Below are 15,192 nucleotides of genomic sequence, written 5' to 3'. Positions count from 1 at the left end.
CATGGCCGCCCTGAAAATAAATCTGTCAGTACCATCTTTTTAGATGCCATATGTATGTGTCCGTATACGATATTCATATTTCTCTTTCTGACTTACTTCACTCTGTATAATAAGCTCTAGGTTCATCCATCCCATTGGAACAGATAGCAATGTGTTCCTTTTTATGGCTGAGTAATATTCTATTGTATATATGTGCACCTTCTTTATCCATTCATCTGTTGATGGACATCTAGGTTGCTTCCATGTTCTAGATATTGCAAACACTGCTGCAATGAACAATGGGGTACATGTGTCTTTTTCAGTTTTGGTTTTCTCAGGGTATATGCCTAGGAGTGGGATTGTTGGGTCATATGGTGGTTTTATTCCTAGCTTTCTAAGGAATCTTCATACAGTCTTCCATAGTGGCTGTTATCAGTTTACATTCCCACCAGCAATGCAAGAATGTTCCCTTTTCTCCACACCCTCTACATCATTTATTGTTTGTAGGCTTTTGATGATGGCCATTCTGACTGGTGTGAGTTGGTATCTCATTGTAGTTCTGATTTGCATTTCTCTAATAATGAGTGATGCTGAGCATCTTTTCACGTGCTTGTTAGCCACCTGTATGTCCTCTTTGAAGAAATGTCTCTTCAGGTCCCTTTCCCACTTTTTGATTGGGTTGTTTGCTTTTCTAATATTGAGTTATATGAGTTGCTTGTATATTTTGGAAATTAATTTTTCTTTTGCTATTATTTTCTCCCATTCTGAGGGTTGTCTTTTCTCTTTGTTTGTAGTTTTGTTTGTTGTGCAAAATCTTTTAAGTTTAGTTAGGTCCCACTTGTTTATTTTTGTTTTTATTTCCATTACTCTAGGAGGTAGGCCATAGAAGATCTTGCTTTGATTTATGTAATCGAGTGTTCTACCTATGTTCTCCTCTATGAGTTTTATAGTTTCTGGCCTTAAATTTAGGCCTTTAATCCATTTTGCATTTATCTTTGTGTATGGCATTAGGTAGTGTTGTAATTTCATCCTTTTGCACATAGCTGTCCAGTTTTCCCAGCACCACTTATTGAAGAGGCTGTCTTTGCCCCAGTGTATATTCTTGCCTCATTTGTCAAAAATAAGGTACCCATCAGTGTGTGGGGTTATCTCTAGGGTCTCTATCTTGTTCCATTGGTCTATATTTCTGCTTTTGTACCATACTGTCTTGATGACTGTAGGTTTGTAGTATAGTCTGAAGTCAGGAAGGTTGATTCCTCCAGCTCCATTCTTCTTTCTTAAGACTGCTTTGGCTATTTGGGGTCTTTTGTGTTTCCATATGAATTGTGAAATTTTTTGTTCTAGTTCTGTGAAAAATCACATTGAATCTGTAGATTGCATTTGGTAGTATAGTTATTTTCACGATATTGATTCTTCCTACCCAGGAACATGGAATATCTCTCCATCTGTTTATGTCATCTTTGATTTCTTTCACCATTGTCTTACAGTTTTCCATATACAGGTCTTTTGTCTAAAGGAGATCATTTTAAGAGAAATTTTGAAATATACTTTGAGCTGAAAGAAATGAAAGTATTACATACTCATTTGTGCAATACAGCCAAATTAGTGAGGAGACAGAAATTTATAGTACTAAATATATGTGTTAGAGAAGATTAAAAGTCTCAAATTTGTCATCTAACCCCTCCACATCAAAGAACCTAGTATAAGAACAAAATAAACCCCAAAGTAAACATAAGGAAAGAAATAGAGATGAGAATGAAAATCAGTAAAATTTATTGAAAACAGAAAAAGTAATAGAAATCAATGACATATAGAGCTAGTACTTTAAAAAGATCAATAAAGTTGTTAAATATCCAGCAAAACTGACAAAAAAAAAGGACACAAATTACTGATATTAGAAATGAATACAGTATATGACTACAGATCCCAAAGACCTTAAAAAGATAAATGAGAAAATAGTGTAAACAACTCCACACATAAAACTTGACAAAAACATGAATTCCTTTAATATACAAACAACCACAACTCATTAGATATAAGATAGATAACTAGAATAGACTTATAAATAATAAGATAATTGAATTAATAATTTAAATTTCTTAAAAAAGTAAATCTAGTCCCTGATGGTTTCATTGGAGAATTATACCAAACTTTGAAAGAATTAATTCCAATTGAAATAGTCTCTTCCAGAAAATAGAAAAAGAACGATCACTTCTAATTCATTTTTTAGCTGGTATTGCCTCTATAGCAAAAACTAGAAAAAGACAGTACAAAAGAAGGAAACTATAGACTGATATCTTTCATAGAAAATATATATAATTCCTTAAGAAAATGAGTGTTAGAATTTAGTCACAAATAATTATAGGGTCAAATAAACATTATTCCAAGATGCAAGGCTGTTTCAGTATTTGAAAATAAATCAATATAAACCACCTAAAGGAAAGGCCACATGATGACATAATCCAGTTCAGACAAAGAATTTGAGAAAATCCAGGACTAACCAGTGATAAGATCTTTCAGAAAACTAGTAATATAGGGGAAGTTCCTCACCTTGATTTAGCATCTCTACAGAAATCCTACAGCTAGAATTAGGCTTAATAAAGAAAGACAGAATGCTTCCTTCTTCATTTTAAGCACAAAGCAAGGATGTCTGTTCTTACCACTCTTATTTAGCACAGTACTAGAAATTTTAGCCAGTGCGAGAATAAAAGGAAATAATACAGACATTTTGTAGAAATAGGATGTTCTAAAATTTATATATAGAAAAAGGAATAAGATCTCAAACAGGTGGAACAATTTTGTAAAAGGTAAAGAGGAGGAATCAGCCTATCAGATATTTAAGATATTATATAGCTAGAGTAATAAAGATTATATAGTATTGGTAGATATATATCAATGGATTAAAAAGAATAGAGGCCCTGAAATAGGCTCACACAAATAGCCAAATGTTTTACAAAGTTGAAAAAGCAATTCATTGGAGAAAAGATAGCTTTTTTGACAAATCGTACTAGAGCGGTTGAGGATCCATAGGCAAAAGTGAACTTTGGTAAAATACAAAATACCTATGTTTGATTCATGTTGAGGTTTGACAGAAAACAACAAAGTTCTGTTAGAAGAAAACCTGCATCACCTTGGATATGGTGATGACTTTTTAGATACAACACTGAAGGCATGATCCATGAAAGAAATAACTGATAATGCAAGTTCATTAAAATTATAGACTTCTGCTCTGTGAAAGGCAACATCAAGTGAGTTAGAAGACAAGCCACAGAGTGGGAGAGTCCACGATTTGCACAGGACTCATCCAGTAAAGATCTGTTACCCAAGTATGCAAAGAATTCTTAAAACTCAGCAATAAGAAAACAAACAATTCAATTAAAAATAAGCCAAAGACCTTGAGACAGCTTATCAAAGAAGATATACAGATTGCAAATAAGCACATAAAAAGATGCCCAAGATCAGCTGTTATCATGGAAATATAAACAAAAATGTTACTGAGATACTACCAAGTACCTATTGTACATGCATGCGTGCTTGGTTGTTCTGACCCTTTGGGACCCCATGTGCTGTAGCCTGCCAGGTTCCTCTGTTTATGGTATTTTCCCAGTATGAATAAAGAAGTGGGTTGACATTTCCTGCAGAGGATCTTCCTGAGCCAGGGATTGAACCCGATTCTGCTGCATCTCCTGCACCGCAGGCGGATTCTTCACTGCTGAGCCACTGTGAACGCTTGACCATACACCTATTAGAATGGCCAAAATTCAGAACACTGGTAATACCAAATGCTATTCATAGCAAGGATGTAAAGCAGCATGAATCCTTGTTCATTGCTGGTGGGGAAACAACATGTTACAGACATTTTGAAAGATAGTTTGACAGTTTCTTATAAATTTAAACATATTCTTCTTCTCATTCAGTCACTCAGTCATGTCCAACTCTTTGCAACACCATGGACTGCAGCTCACCAGGCTTCCCTGTCCATCGGCAACTCCCAGAGCTTGCTCAAACTCATGTCCATTGAGTCAGTGAGGTCATCCAGCCATCTCATCCTCTATCGTCCCCTTCTCCTGCCCTCAATCTTTCCTAGCATCAGAGTTCTTTTCCAGTGAGCTGGTTCTTTGCATCAAGTGGCCAAAGTATTGGAACTTCAGCATCAATCCTTCCAATGAATATTCAAAGTTGATTTCCTTTAGGATTGACTGCTTTGATCTCCTCGCTGTCCAAGGGACTCTCAAGAGTCTTCTCCAGCACCACAGTTTGAAAGCATCAGTTCTTTAGTGCTCAATCTTCTTCATGGGTCAACTCTCACATCTGTACATAGAAAAACCATATACAGTTTTTCTACTGGAAAAACCATAGCTTACCATATGATCTAGCAATTGTGTTCCTTGGCATGTATCTAAAGGAGTTGAAAATTTAAGACCACACAAAAACCTGCATATAAATGTTTATAGCAACTTTCTTTACAATTTCTTTACAATTGCCAAAACGTGAAAGCAACCAAGATGTCCCTGAGAAGGTGACTGGATAAATTTGGTACATCCAGACAATGGAATATTGAGCACTAAAAAGAAATGAGCTATCAAGCCATAGTGAGACATGAAGGAACCTTAAATGCATATTACTAAATGCAAAAAGCCATTATGAAAAGGTTGTATCCAGTCTAACTCCAATGATATGACATTCTGGAAAACTATGATGATAGCCAAGTAGATGGGGAAATTCATGACAGATAGATGGGGAAACAATGGAAACAGTGACAGACTTTTATTTTCTTGGGCTCCAAAAATCACTGTGGACAATGACTGTAGCAGTGAAATTAAAAGACACTTGCTCCTTGGAAGAAAAGCAATGACAAACCTAGACAGCATATTAAAAAGCAGACACATTACTTTTCCTACAAAGGTCCATATAGTTAAAGCTATGGTTTTTCCAGTAGTCTTGTACGGATGTGAGAGCTGGACAATTAAAAACACTGAGTGTGGAATCATTGGTGCCTTCAAATTGTGGTGCTCGAGAAGACTCTTAAGAGTCCTTTGAACATCAAGGAGATCCAGGCAATCACCCCTAAAGGAAATCAACCCTGAATATACATTGGAAGGAGTGATGATGAAGCTAGAGCTCCAATACTTTGGCCACATTATGCGAAGAGTCAGCTCATTGGAAAAGATCCTGATGCTGGGAAACATTGAAGGCAGGAGGAGAAGGGGACGACAGAGGATGAGATGGTTGGATGGCAACACTGACTCATTGGACATGAGTTTGAGCAAGCTCTGGGAGACGGTGAAGGACAGGGAAGCCTGCCATGCTGCAGTCTCTGGGGTCTCACAACTGAGCGACCGAACGGCAACATGATGATAGACAGTAAAAAAAAATCAGTAGTTGCCAAGAGTTGTGGAGGATGAAGGGAGTTAGCAGGTAGGACAGTAAAAATTTTTAGGGCAGTGAAAATACTTTATACTATACCATATTGACAGAAGCATGTTATTAGACATTTGTTCAGACACATGATAGCTCAGTTGGCAAAGAATCCACCTGCAATGCTGGAGACCCCAGTTCAATTCCTGGGTCAGGAAGATCCACTGGAGAAGGGATAGGCTACCCACTCCAGTATTTTGGGGCTTCCCTTGTAGCTCAGCTGGTAAAGAATCTGCCTGCAGTGCAGGAGACCTGGGTTTGATCCCTGGGTTGGGAAGATCCCCTGGAGAAGGGAAAGGTTACCCACTCCAGTATTCTGGCCTAGAGAATTCCATGGACTCTATAGTCCATGGGGTCACAAAGAGTTGAACACGACTGAGCTACTCTCACTTGAAAAATTTTTTTTCATAGAATGCTCAACACCAAGATGGAACAGTACTGTAAACTATGAATTTGAGTGATTATAGCATATCATCGTAAGTTCAGCAATTGTAACAGCTGGTGGGGGATGTTGACAGAGGTGGAGGTTGTGCATGTGTGGGGACAGGAATGATATGGGAAATCTCTGTATCTTCCCCTCAGTTTTGCAGTGAATCTCAAACTGTTCTAAAAGAGTATTAAGAGAAATGAACCTTGACCTATTCTTACACGAAATAAAAGATTAACTAAAAATGGATCATGGGTTTAAATATAAAACTATAACACTTTGAGAAAAAAATGTAGGAAGGGATCTTCATAATATAGGGTTAGGCCGATAGTTTTTCGATGAGGCACCACAAGCACAATCTATAAAATGAAAAATAAATAATTTGTGCTTCCTCAAAATAAAAAATATTACCCTGAATAAGACTCTGTTAAGAGGATGACAATCCAAACTGGGAGAAAATATTAGGAAACCATTTATCTGACAAAGTATTAGCATCTGAAATATTTAAGAACAATCAACATTCGAACAAGAAAGCAATCCATAGATAGTTGACAATGGGCAATTGTTGTTAAATGGGCTTCCTGGGTGGCTCATGTGGTAAAGAATCTGCCTGCAATGCGGGAGATGGAGGTTTGATCCCTGGTTAGGGATCCAGATCCCCTGGAGAAGGGAATGGCAACCCAGTCCACTGTTCTTGCCTGGGAAATCTCATGGACAGAGGAGCCTGGAGAGCGATAGCTCTTGAGGTCATGAAGAGTCAACATGAGACATTTCACTTAAGTGGATAACACAAGTGACAATAAAGCACATTACAGAATGTTCAACGTAATTAGACATTAGGGAAATAAAACCAAAAGGAATACCACTGCATTCAGACTTAAATGCTGGTAGGGATGCAGAAAAACTGGATTGTGTATACATTGCTGGTGGGAATGTAAAATAGTTTACTAACCCTGGAAAAAGATTTGGCAGTTTAATTTTTAAAGAAAACATTAAATATGCAACTATGATATAATCTAGCAATTGCACTTCTGGGCATCTATCCCAGAAAAATGAAAACTTATGTCCAGTGAAGGATGTGCAGAATACTTATAGCCCCAAACTGGAAAAAACCTAGATGTCCTTCAAGAAGAGTGGTTAAACAAATTGTGGTACTCTCATACCATGAAGTCGAGACATAACACAACCTGAGTGAATCTGTCAGGAATTATGCTGAGTGTAAAAATATAGTCCAAAATGTTTACATAATGTGTGATTCCATTTATATAATGTTTTTAAATAATAAAATTGTACAAATGGAAAACATATGAATGGTTGTCAAGAGTATAGTAGGGAATGAAAGTGAAAGGGAAATAACTGTGGCTACAACAGGGAAGCATGAGGTTTCTCTGGTTATGGACAGTTTTGGTACTTTTACTATGCCATTTCAATTTTCTGATTGAGATACTATAGTAGAGCTTTGCAGAAATGTTTCCAGGAACTACTGGGCAAAGAATACAGAGTATCTCTCAACAGAACTTCATACAACTATAAGGGAATCTATACTTCAGTTCAGTTCAGTTCAGTCGCTCAGTCGTGTCCGACTCTTTGCAACCCCATGAATCGCAGCACACCAGCCTCCCTGTCCATCACCAACTCCCGGAGTTCACTCAGAGTCGCGTCCATCGAGTCCGTGATGCCATCCAGCCATCTCATCCTCTGTCATCCCCTTCTCCTCCTGCCCCCAATCCCTCCCAGCATCACAGTCTTTTCCAATGAGTCAACTCTTCACATGAGGTGGCCAAAGTACTAGAGTTTCAGCTTTAGCATCATTCCTTCCGAAGAAATCCCAGGGTTGATCTCCTGCAGAATGGACTGGTTGGATCTCCTTGCAGTCCAAGGGACTCTCAAGAGTCTTCTCCAACACCACAGTTCAAAAGCATCAATTCTTCGGCGCTCAGCCTTCTTCACAGTCCAACTCTCACATCCATACATGACCACAGGAAAAACCATAGCCTTGACTAGATGGACCTTAGTCGGCAAAGTAATGTCTCTGCTTTTGAATATACTATCTAGGTTGGTCATAACTTTTCTTCCATCTCAACATAAAAAATTTAAATATTCACATTTATTAGCTCACTTGTTTTTTCTTCTTTTATAAACTTTTTAATTTTATATTGGGGTAAAGCTAATTAAAAATGTTGTGATGGTTTCAGGTAAAGAGCAAAGGGACTCAGCCATACATATACATGTATTCATTCTTGCCCAGACTCCCCTCCTATCTAGGCTACTACCTAACATTGAGTTCCATGTGCTATGCATTAAGGGTCTTGTTGGTTTTCCTTTTTATACATAGCAGTATGCACATGTCCATTCCAAACTCTGTCCTTCCCCCTCATCCTTTCCCCTGGGAAGCATAAGTTCATTTTCTAAGTCTGTGAGTTTGTTCCTATTTTGTAAGTTAGTTTATTTGTATTGTTTCTTTTTAGATTCCCCTTATAAGGGATATCATATACTTTTTCTCCTTCTCTGTCTGACTTCACTCAGTATGACAATCTCTAGGTCCATTCCTGTTGCTACAAATGGCATTATCCCATCCTTTTTCATGGCTGACTAATAGTCCATTGTAAATATTTCCCGCATCTTCTTTATGCATCCCTCCACATAGTGGACATTTAGGCAGCTTCTATGTCTTAGCTCACATTTTCTGTGGGTTAGAGGTCCAGCCATAGCTGACTTGGTCCTCTGTGGGGCTGCAGTCCAAACGTCAGGCAAAACTGGGCTCTCATCTAAAAGCTTGGCTTGGCACACATCTGCTTCAAACTCAGGTAGTTATTGGCAGCATCTGCTTTTGGGGAATTGTTAGACTAATGGCTTCCATCTTTGCCGGCTGTCACTTTGAGACTACCATTAGTAACCTGACGTGCATTTCCCCAACATGGCCATTGGCAACATCAAAACCAGCAGAGGAGAGAGACGCTTAGCTGGACAAACATCATACTCTTATACAGTGATACAGTCATCCCATTGCCATATGCCATTGGACAAGCCCATCGCACTCAGGGGGAGGAGCCGCACGGGGTCATGGGGACCGGAAACCAGGAGTGATCGGGCCCTCTGAGTCCCTCCTGAACATATGCGGGTACACATTCCTTCCACAATCACTGTTTTGGTTTAACCAGGAGTGTGCAAACTACCTTCTTAAATATTTGGCAGCTGTATAATATGATTTTAAATGTTATATGTTACATTCTACATTTATCAAAGAAATGGACCTTACAGAGGCTGAAACATTTTTACCATAACAATTGAGATGTATTCACACAGGCAGGGAAATATGACATCTTATTTACATTAGATATTTTTAGATTATATGTGAAATCTTTTAAACCTCTAGAGACTGTGTTATATTGCTGTGTTTGTAACTTAGTACCCTAAAGAGGGTAATATAATATCACCAAAGACAACATCATTATTTATGTTCTGGAAGAAACTTTATCTACATCTTTGAGGCAAAAATTGTCTTTTCTGGTAGTTTCTGAGTTGCCTTGAAAAGCTTAGAAATACTATACTCCATGTGACATTTTTTTGTACCGTGAATCCATTCAATTTCCCAGTGACCTAGTATATATACTCAAAGTACAAATCATCATTTAAGAAGCACATTTTGGATTTTTTTTTGCAAAAATTTGCATTGCTGACCTCTTTATATACTAGAATATTTATTAGAAATATTAAAGTATTTTCTTTTAGGAAATTACAGTATGACACTTTCATTCTTCTTGTATTTCTTTTGTGCCTCCAAGGTTTCTTAAATATTCCTTATGGTACTTCTGAAAATAATTTGCCAATATTTCTTAATGCCAAAATAATGTAGATCATCTGGAAATCATAATGATGACAAAACTGTCGTCATCACCATCACATGAGTAATTCACAAATACCTGATACCAGGGTAGCTCTAATCTCTGCAACAACAGCAAAAACTATATCCAATCACAAATGAACTCTCTCTGCTTTCCCTCTCCTCAAAAGAGAAGAGAAAAAATGTTTTCCTCCCTCTGGCATATTTGGAAAGAAAGACGTTTCTCTTATATCCCTGATGAGTCATTTCCCATATGGCCCTTGCTTCCCTGGGTTGTCTGGTGCACACTGAGGCTCAGGCTGCTTTGCTACAGACTGAACACGGGCCCCTTTTGTATCACCCCTCATGGCACCACTAACCAAGACTGCTGATGGGAACTGCCCTCTGCTAAAATTTGGGAAGTAATAAGGCCATTTATTGCACATTACTGAAGAAAGAACAACTTATAATTGTGACAGTCAGGATTGTTAAAAGTTTTTTTTTTTCTTTCTTTTTCTTTTTTTTTTTTAACTTTCTCTGAGTTGAAGAATGTATCTTTGGCCAATATTCTTATCTGACCTCTGCTGTTTGTGTGATGTTCAGCCTCCACTCTGACCTCTGCATCTCCTATTCCAGCTGCCTGGAGGAAACTTCCAGATGTGTTCTTTTATTCTGAAGAGCACTCTACTGTCCTTCTACGTCACATCCATAAGGCCTTGGCTTTCCTAATTCTGAAAGAAACTAGCTAGCTAGCTGAGTAAGAGTAGTTTGCTGCTTAGAAATAATTCTGGTATCTTCCCAAGGCATCTAACTCAAACTCTTGGTAGGTTTAAAAAGAACAACTTTTCATCTAGCTTCATGATAATAACCATTACCATTCACTAAGACATAAAATACTCATCATTTATTGAGCTCTTCCATCATGCTGTGAACATTGGCCATCGTATGTGTTTTACACTTTACATAGTTTGAATCATTTAGTTCTCAAAATAACTCCATTATTATTTCCATTTTACAAAATAGTGATTGTGAGAAGAGGCTGTGTTTTTATTTTTTTAATTTTTATTTATTTTATTTATTTAATTTTATTTTTTACTTTAAATTTATTTATTTTAATTGGAGGCTAATTACTTTAAAATATTGTATTGGTTTTGCCATACATCAACATGAATCCACCACGGGTGTACACGTGTTCCCAATCCTGAAGCCCTCTCCCACCTCCCTCCCCCTACCATCCCTCTGGGTCATCCCAATGCACCAGCCCCAAGCATCTTGTATCCTGCATCAAACCTAGACTGGTGGTTCGTTTCTTATATGATATTATACATGTTTCAATGCCATTCTCCCAAATCATCCCACCCTCTCCCTCTCCCACAGAGTCCAAAAGACTGTTCTATACATCTGTGTCTCTTTTGCTGTCTCGCATATAGGGTTATCATTACCATCTCGGAAGCTAAGCAGGGTCGAGCCTGGTTAGTACTTGGATGGGAGGCTGTGTTTTTAAAATCATGTATATCCCTACAGATCTACCAGATGAAAGCTCTAATATCCCAAGATTTCAAAAGTAGGGAGACCCCATATATGGAATTTGATAACTTTCCAGCTAAATGGGAGAATCGGGTGTTTCTAGCTACAGAATCTCCCGTTAATCACGTATTAATATACAAAGATAGAGAAAATTCTTTTAAAGAAAGATGTGCACTCTTATGATATTATCTGTTATGATAGCTAGAATAATGTCCCCACCCCCTCACCCAGGTATCTACCTCCTAATTCCAGGAACCTATGAATGAGTTAGATTACATGACAAAGGGAAATTAAGATCATAGAGTTACAGTCTCTAATTAACTGACCTAAAAATAGGGAGATTATCCTCGATTATTCCGTGGGCCAGTGTCAGGGAGAGAGAAGGGTCAGCGTCAAGGTGTTTCCATGTAAACAAGACTCGACTGGCCATTATTGGCTTTGCAGGTGGGAGGAGGACTTGAGCCAAGGACTACAGATGGCCTCAAGAAAGTGGAAAAGGTGAGAAGACAGAATCTTTCTAAAGCCTCCAGAAAGGAAGATCGCCCTGCCAACACCTTTATTTAGCCCTGTAAGACACACTTTTACACTTCTGATTTCCAGAAATATAAAACAACTCATTTGTATTGCTTTAAGCTATTAAATTTGTGGTAATTTGTTACAACAGCTATAGGGAACTAATACATCTGGTTTAACTTTTTATTATCCTGTTCCACTGTTCCCAGTTTGATAATTATGCTTGATTGATGTATCCATTGACATAGGACACTGACACCGTTTCAGTTTTCCTTCCCCTTGACACTTCCAAGTAGCAGAACTTGCATTTTTGTTTCTTCTTGAGACGTACAAATTTCAACATCCATTTTGTTTATCATTTAAAGACAACAACTAGTCGTCTTAGGAATTTAGGCTTCCATAATCTATTTGAGTCAAAGATAAAGCATAGCAACAAAATGTTCTTTAGATAGCGTGAAGCCTGGAGGAGGTGAAACACAAAAACTGGGAGTTTTTTTTAGGTGGACACTTTCTAGGTAAAGGACATGGAGTGGGAGTATAGTGAAGGCAGCCACGTGCAGCAACATGGGTGAAAAAGCAGATGCTGAAATTGGAAGATTACTGGAACAGACAATGTAAATAGGACAGGAAGTGAGAGATGAGATCGGATAGGATCATAACCTAGATTGAAAGGGATGAGAATATCCTTCTAGGAAATTTGGATTTTATCTTAGAGGTTATGGGGGACTTAGGGGAACATTTAATCAAACAATTCAACTACGAACTTGATCATAGTTCAGTTTGGAAAGTGAACGGTGGAGGCAGGGCAGTGAATGGAATTATGATGCAAGTCTGCTGCTGCTGCTGCTAAGTCGCTTCAGTCGTGTCCGACTCTGTGTGACCCCATAGACGGCAGCCCACCAGGCTCCCCTGTCCCTAGGAATCTCCAGGCAAGAACACTGGAGTGGGTTGCCATTTCCTTCTCCAAGCCTACCAGGCTCCTCCATCCATGGGATTTTCCAGGCAAGAGCACTGGAGTGGGGTGCCATCACCTTCTCCGATGTTGCAAGTCTAGAGATAGGGAAATGAATCAAGAGGTCTTTTGGTGCCCTAGGAAAAGCATAACAGTAGTTACAACATATGGTGGTGGCCCTGGGGGTAGAAAGAAGTAGAGATTTGAATGATATCAGGACAGAATCAGTACCTGCTGACTAACTGTGGACTGTGAGAATGCAAAAGAAATTATGTTGATGGTATCAACAACAAGATGTTAAGTATGATCACCAATCTGGAGAATATAGAAGATTTGAGATAAGATGTCATGCTCGGTTTTGGTTGAGTTTGAGTTGGTCTGGTTCATGGTGTTAGAAATGTGAATCACTATCATTTTCTCCTGGATTTTTACTCAGTGTTCCTGTTGAGTATCCCGTTGAGTTTTTAGGACCTAATTCTGGCAAGTTAGTAAATGATCAGTCTTCCTTTGGCATGTGTTATCCCAGCCTCTGCAACAAATCTGTGGTCACGTGCAGAGACGTCTTTCATTATTTTAAGTTCCCTTTTGTGTGACTTGTTTGCAAATAAACAAAATAATTGAACTTTGGAACGTCAGAAAGACATCGTGGGAAACCACATAGAGACTTGATATTTAATAAAGAAGTAGTGGTACTGTGAAAGCTTAAGAAATAACAAACTGATACAGCTGAAGCCAGTAAAACAGACAACGATGTGACAAGACCTGTAAGAGGTCAATATGACATTTGAGACAATTGGTGAAAAGGCTTTCTTGACTGCTTCAATATTGCTTCAGCCATAACAAAGATCTGTGAATGACATAATAATGTCAAATAAATGACAATGGAAGCTGTTAATCTCAGTCCACTCTTCTGTTTATTGAGCTGAATGGTGCACCTCACAAAGTAAAAATAAATTGCTATTGGACTTGTTCTAGTACTAAAGGCTTGTTTATATTTATTGAGGATTATCTATTAATGTCTGAATGTGATGGGGAAGGTAAGGAAAATATAATATGGGATCCCTATCCCCAAGGAGCTTACATATATCTCTTAGGAGACACTAGATTAACAAGTATAAGAAACCATGAAAGTTATTTTAAAAGACTAAATAAAATCAATTATCTATGTTTCATATATAAGCAATTCAATAAATGCTAGCTAAATTCAACTCTAGTATTTTGTTTTATTATTATGACAGTTCTAGAGAGCAAAATATTATTTACTCTATAGAAATGGTATAACTCCTTGAAAATATATTTCCTATATGTTGCTTGGAAATTTGTAAAGAGGAAAGATTATGCATTGTTTAGCTAACCAACCAATGTATCAAAAAGGTACATCTACTAATTACTGATTGTGACATTTCTAGCATGTAACTTTAGTGTAATTCACAAATAGCCTTTATAAATGAGAGCATATGATTAAGCCAATGTGATATGAATTGAGGTTTGGGACCTTTGAAAATCTGCCTTTATAAATAGCCACAGAAGAGTGACTTCCTACAAGGGCAAAGGATAGATATTTTAAAAGTCTAGGAGAGCCTGTCTAACATGTTAAGTCTGTGCTCTGCAGAGCAAATCCCTTGCTTGCCTTAAAAAAGATTGATTTTTGATGTAAAGGCACATTTAATCAGACCTTTGAAAGTCTGAAAGTGTCTGTAAGGGTTTGCTTCTCAGTGGATTGAAAATCTATTAGTATATAGCCAAGAGGTCCTGAATAGCAGAAATAAGATTTTTCAAGAGTTCTGAGGCAAAATTTGTTGAGACATACCAAAGTACTGCATTTCTCAAAGCACAGCACTGAAGCTCTTCTAACAGAAATAAGACTAACAGAATACATCTCATAAGTATGTTGCTGTTGCCATGCTTCCTTCGGGTTGTAGTAAAAGTTAACCAAACTTGCAGATACTTAAAAAAAAAATCTGGGAACTTATAAAAAATATTACCAACTAGGAAATATTTTTGTGGCATTGGCCATAATATTTAATGATTCTGGCTTCTTCCAAATCCATTATGGAACAAAGTATATACTTTATTATCTGTCAGCTAAGTTGTATTTTGTATACGTATAAGCTGTGTTCATAATGATGCTTTACCAGCCCACAAGACAGAATAATGCCTTTTGTATCCTCTTTCATTTGGTTTAATACTGTTAATTTCTAAAGTGTCATCCATGTTTTTTAGTTTGACTCCCTTTCCATCAGTTTTCCACTCTGCCATCATGATAAACTCTTTAAAACCCGAACAAAATCGTGTTACCAATTGCTTCAAATCTTTCCATTATCATTGTTGCTGCTGTTACTACTAAGTCACCTCAGTCGTGTCTGACTCTGTGCAACCACATAGATGGCAGCCCACCAGGCTCCGCCGTCCCTGGGATTCTCCAGGCAAGAACACTGGAGTGGGTTGCCATTTCCTTCTCCAATGCATGAAAGTGAAAATTGAAAGTGAAGTCACTCAGTCATGTCAGATTCTTCACAACCCCATGGACTGTAGCCCACCAGTCTCCTCCAT

This window comes from Oryx dammah, unplaced genomic scaffold (genome assembly GCF_014754425.2).
Source record: "Oryx dammah isolate SB20612 unplaced genomic scaffold, SCBI_Odam_1.1 HiC_scaffold_29, whole genome shotgun sequence".
Taxonomy (NCBI): Eukaryota; Metazoa; Chordata; class Mammalia; order Artiodactyla; family Bovidae; genus Oryx; species Oryx dammah.
The sequence above is the reverse complement of the archived record's forward strand: the minus strand, read 5'-3'. Positions refer to the sequence as shown.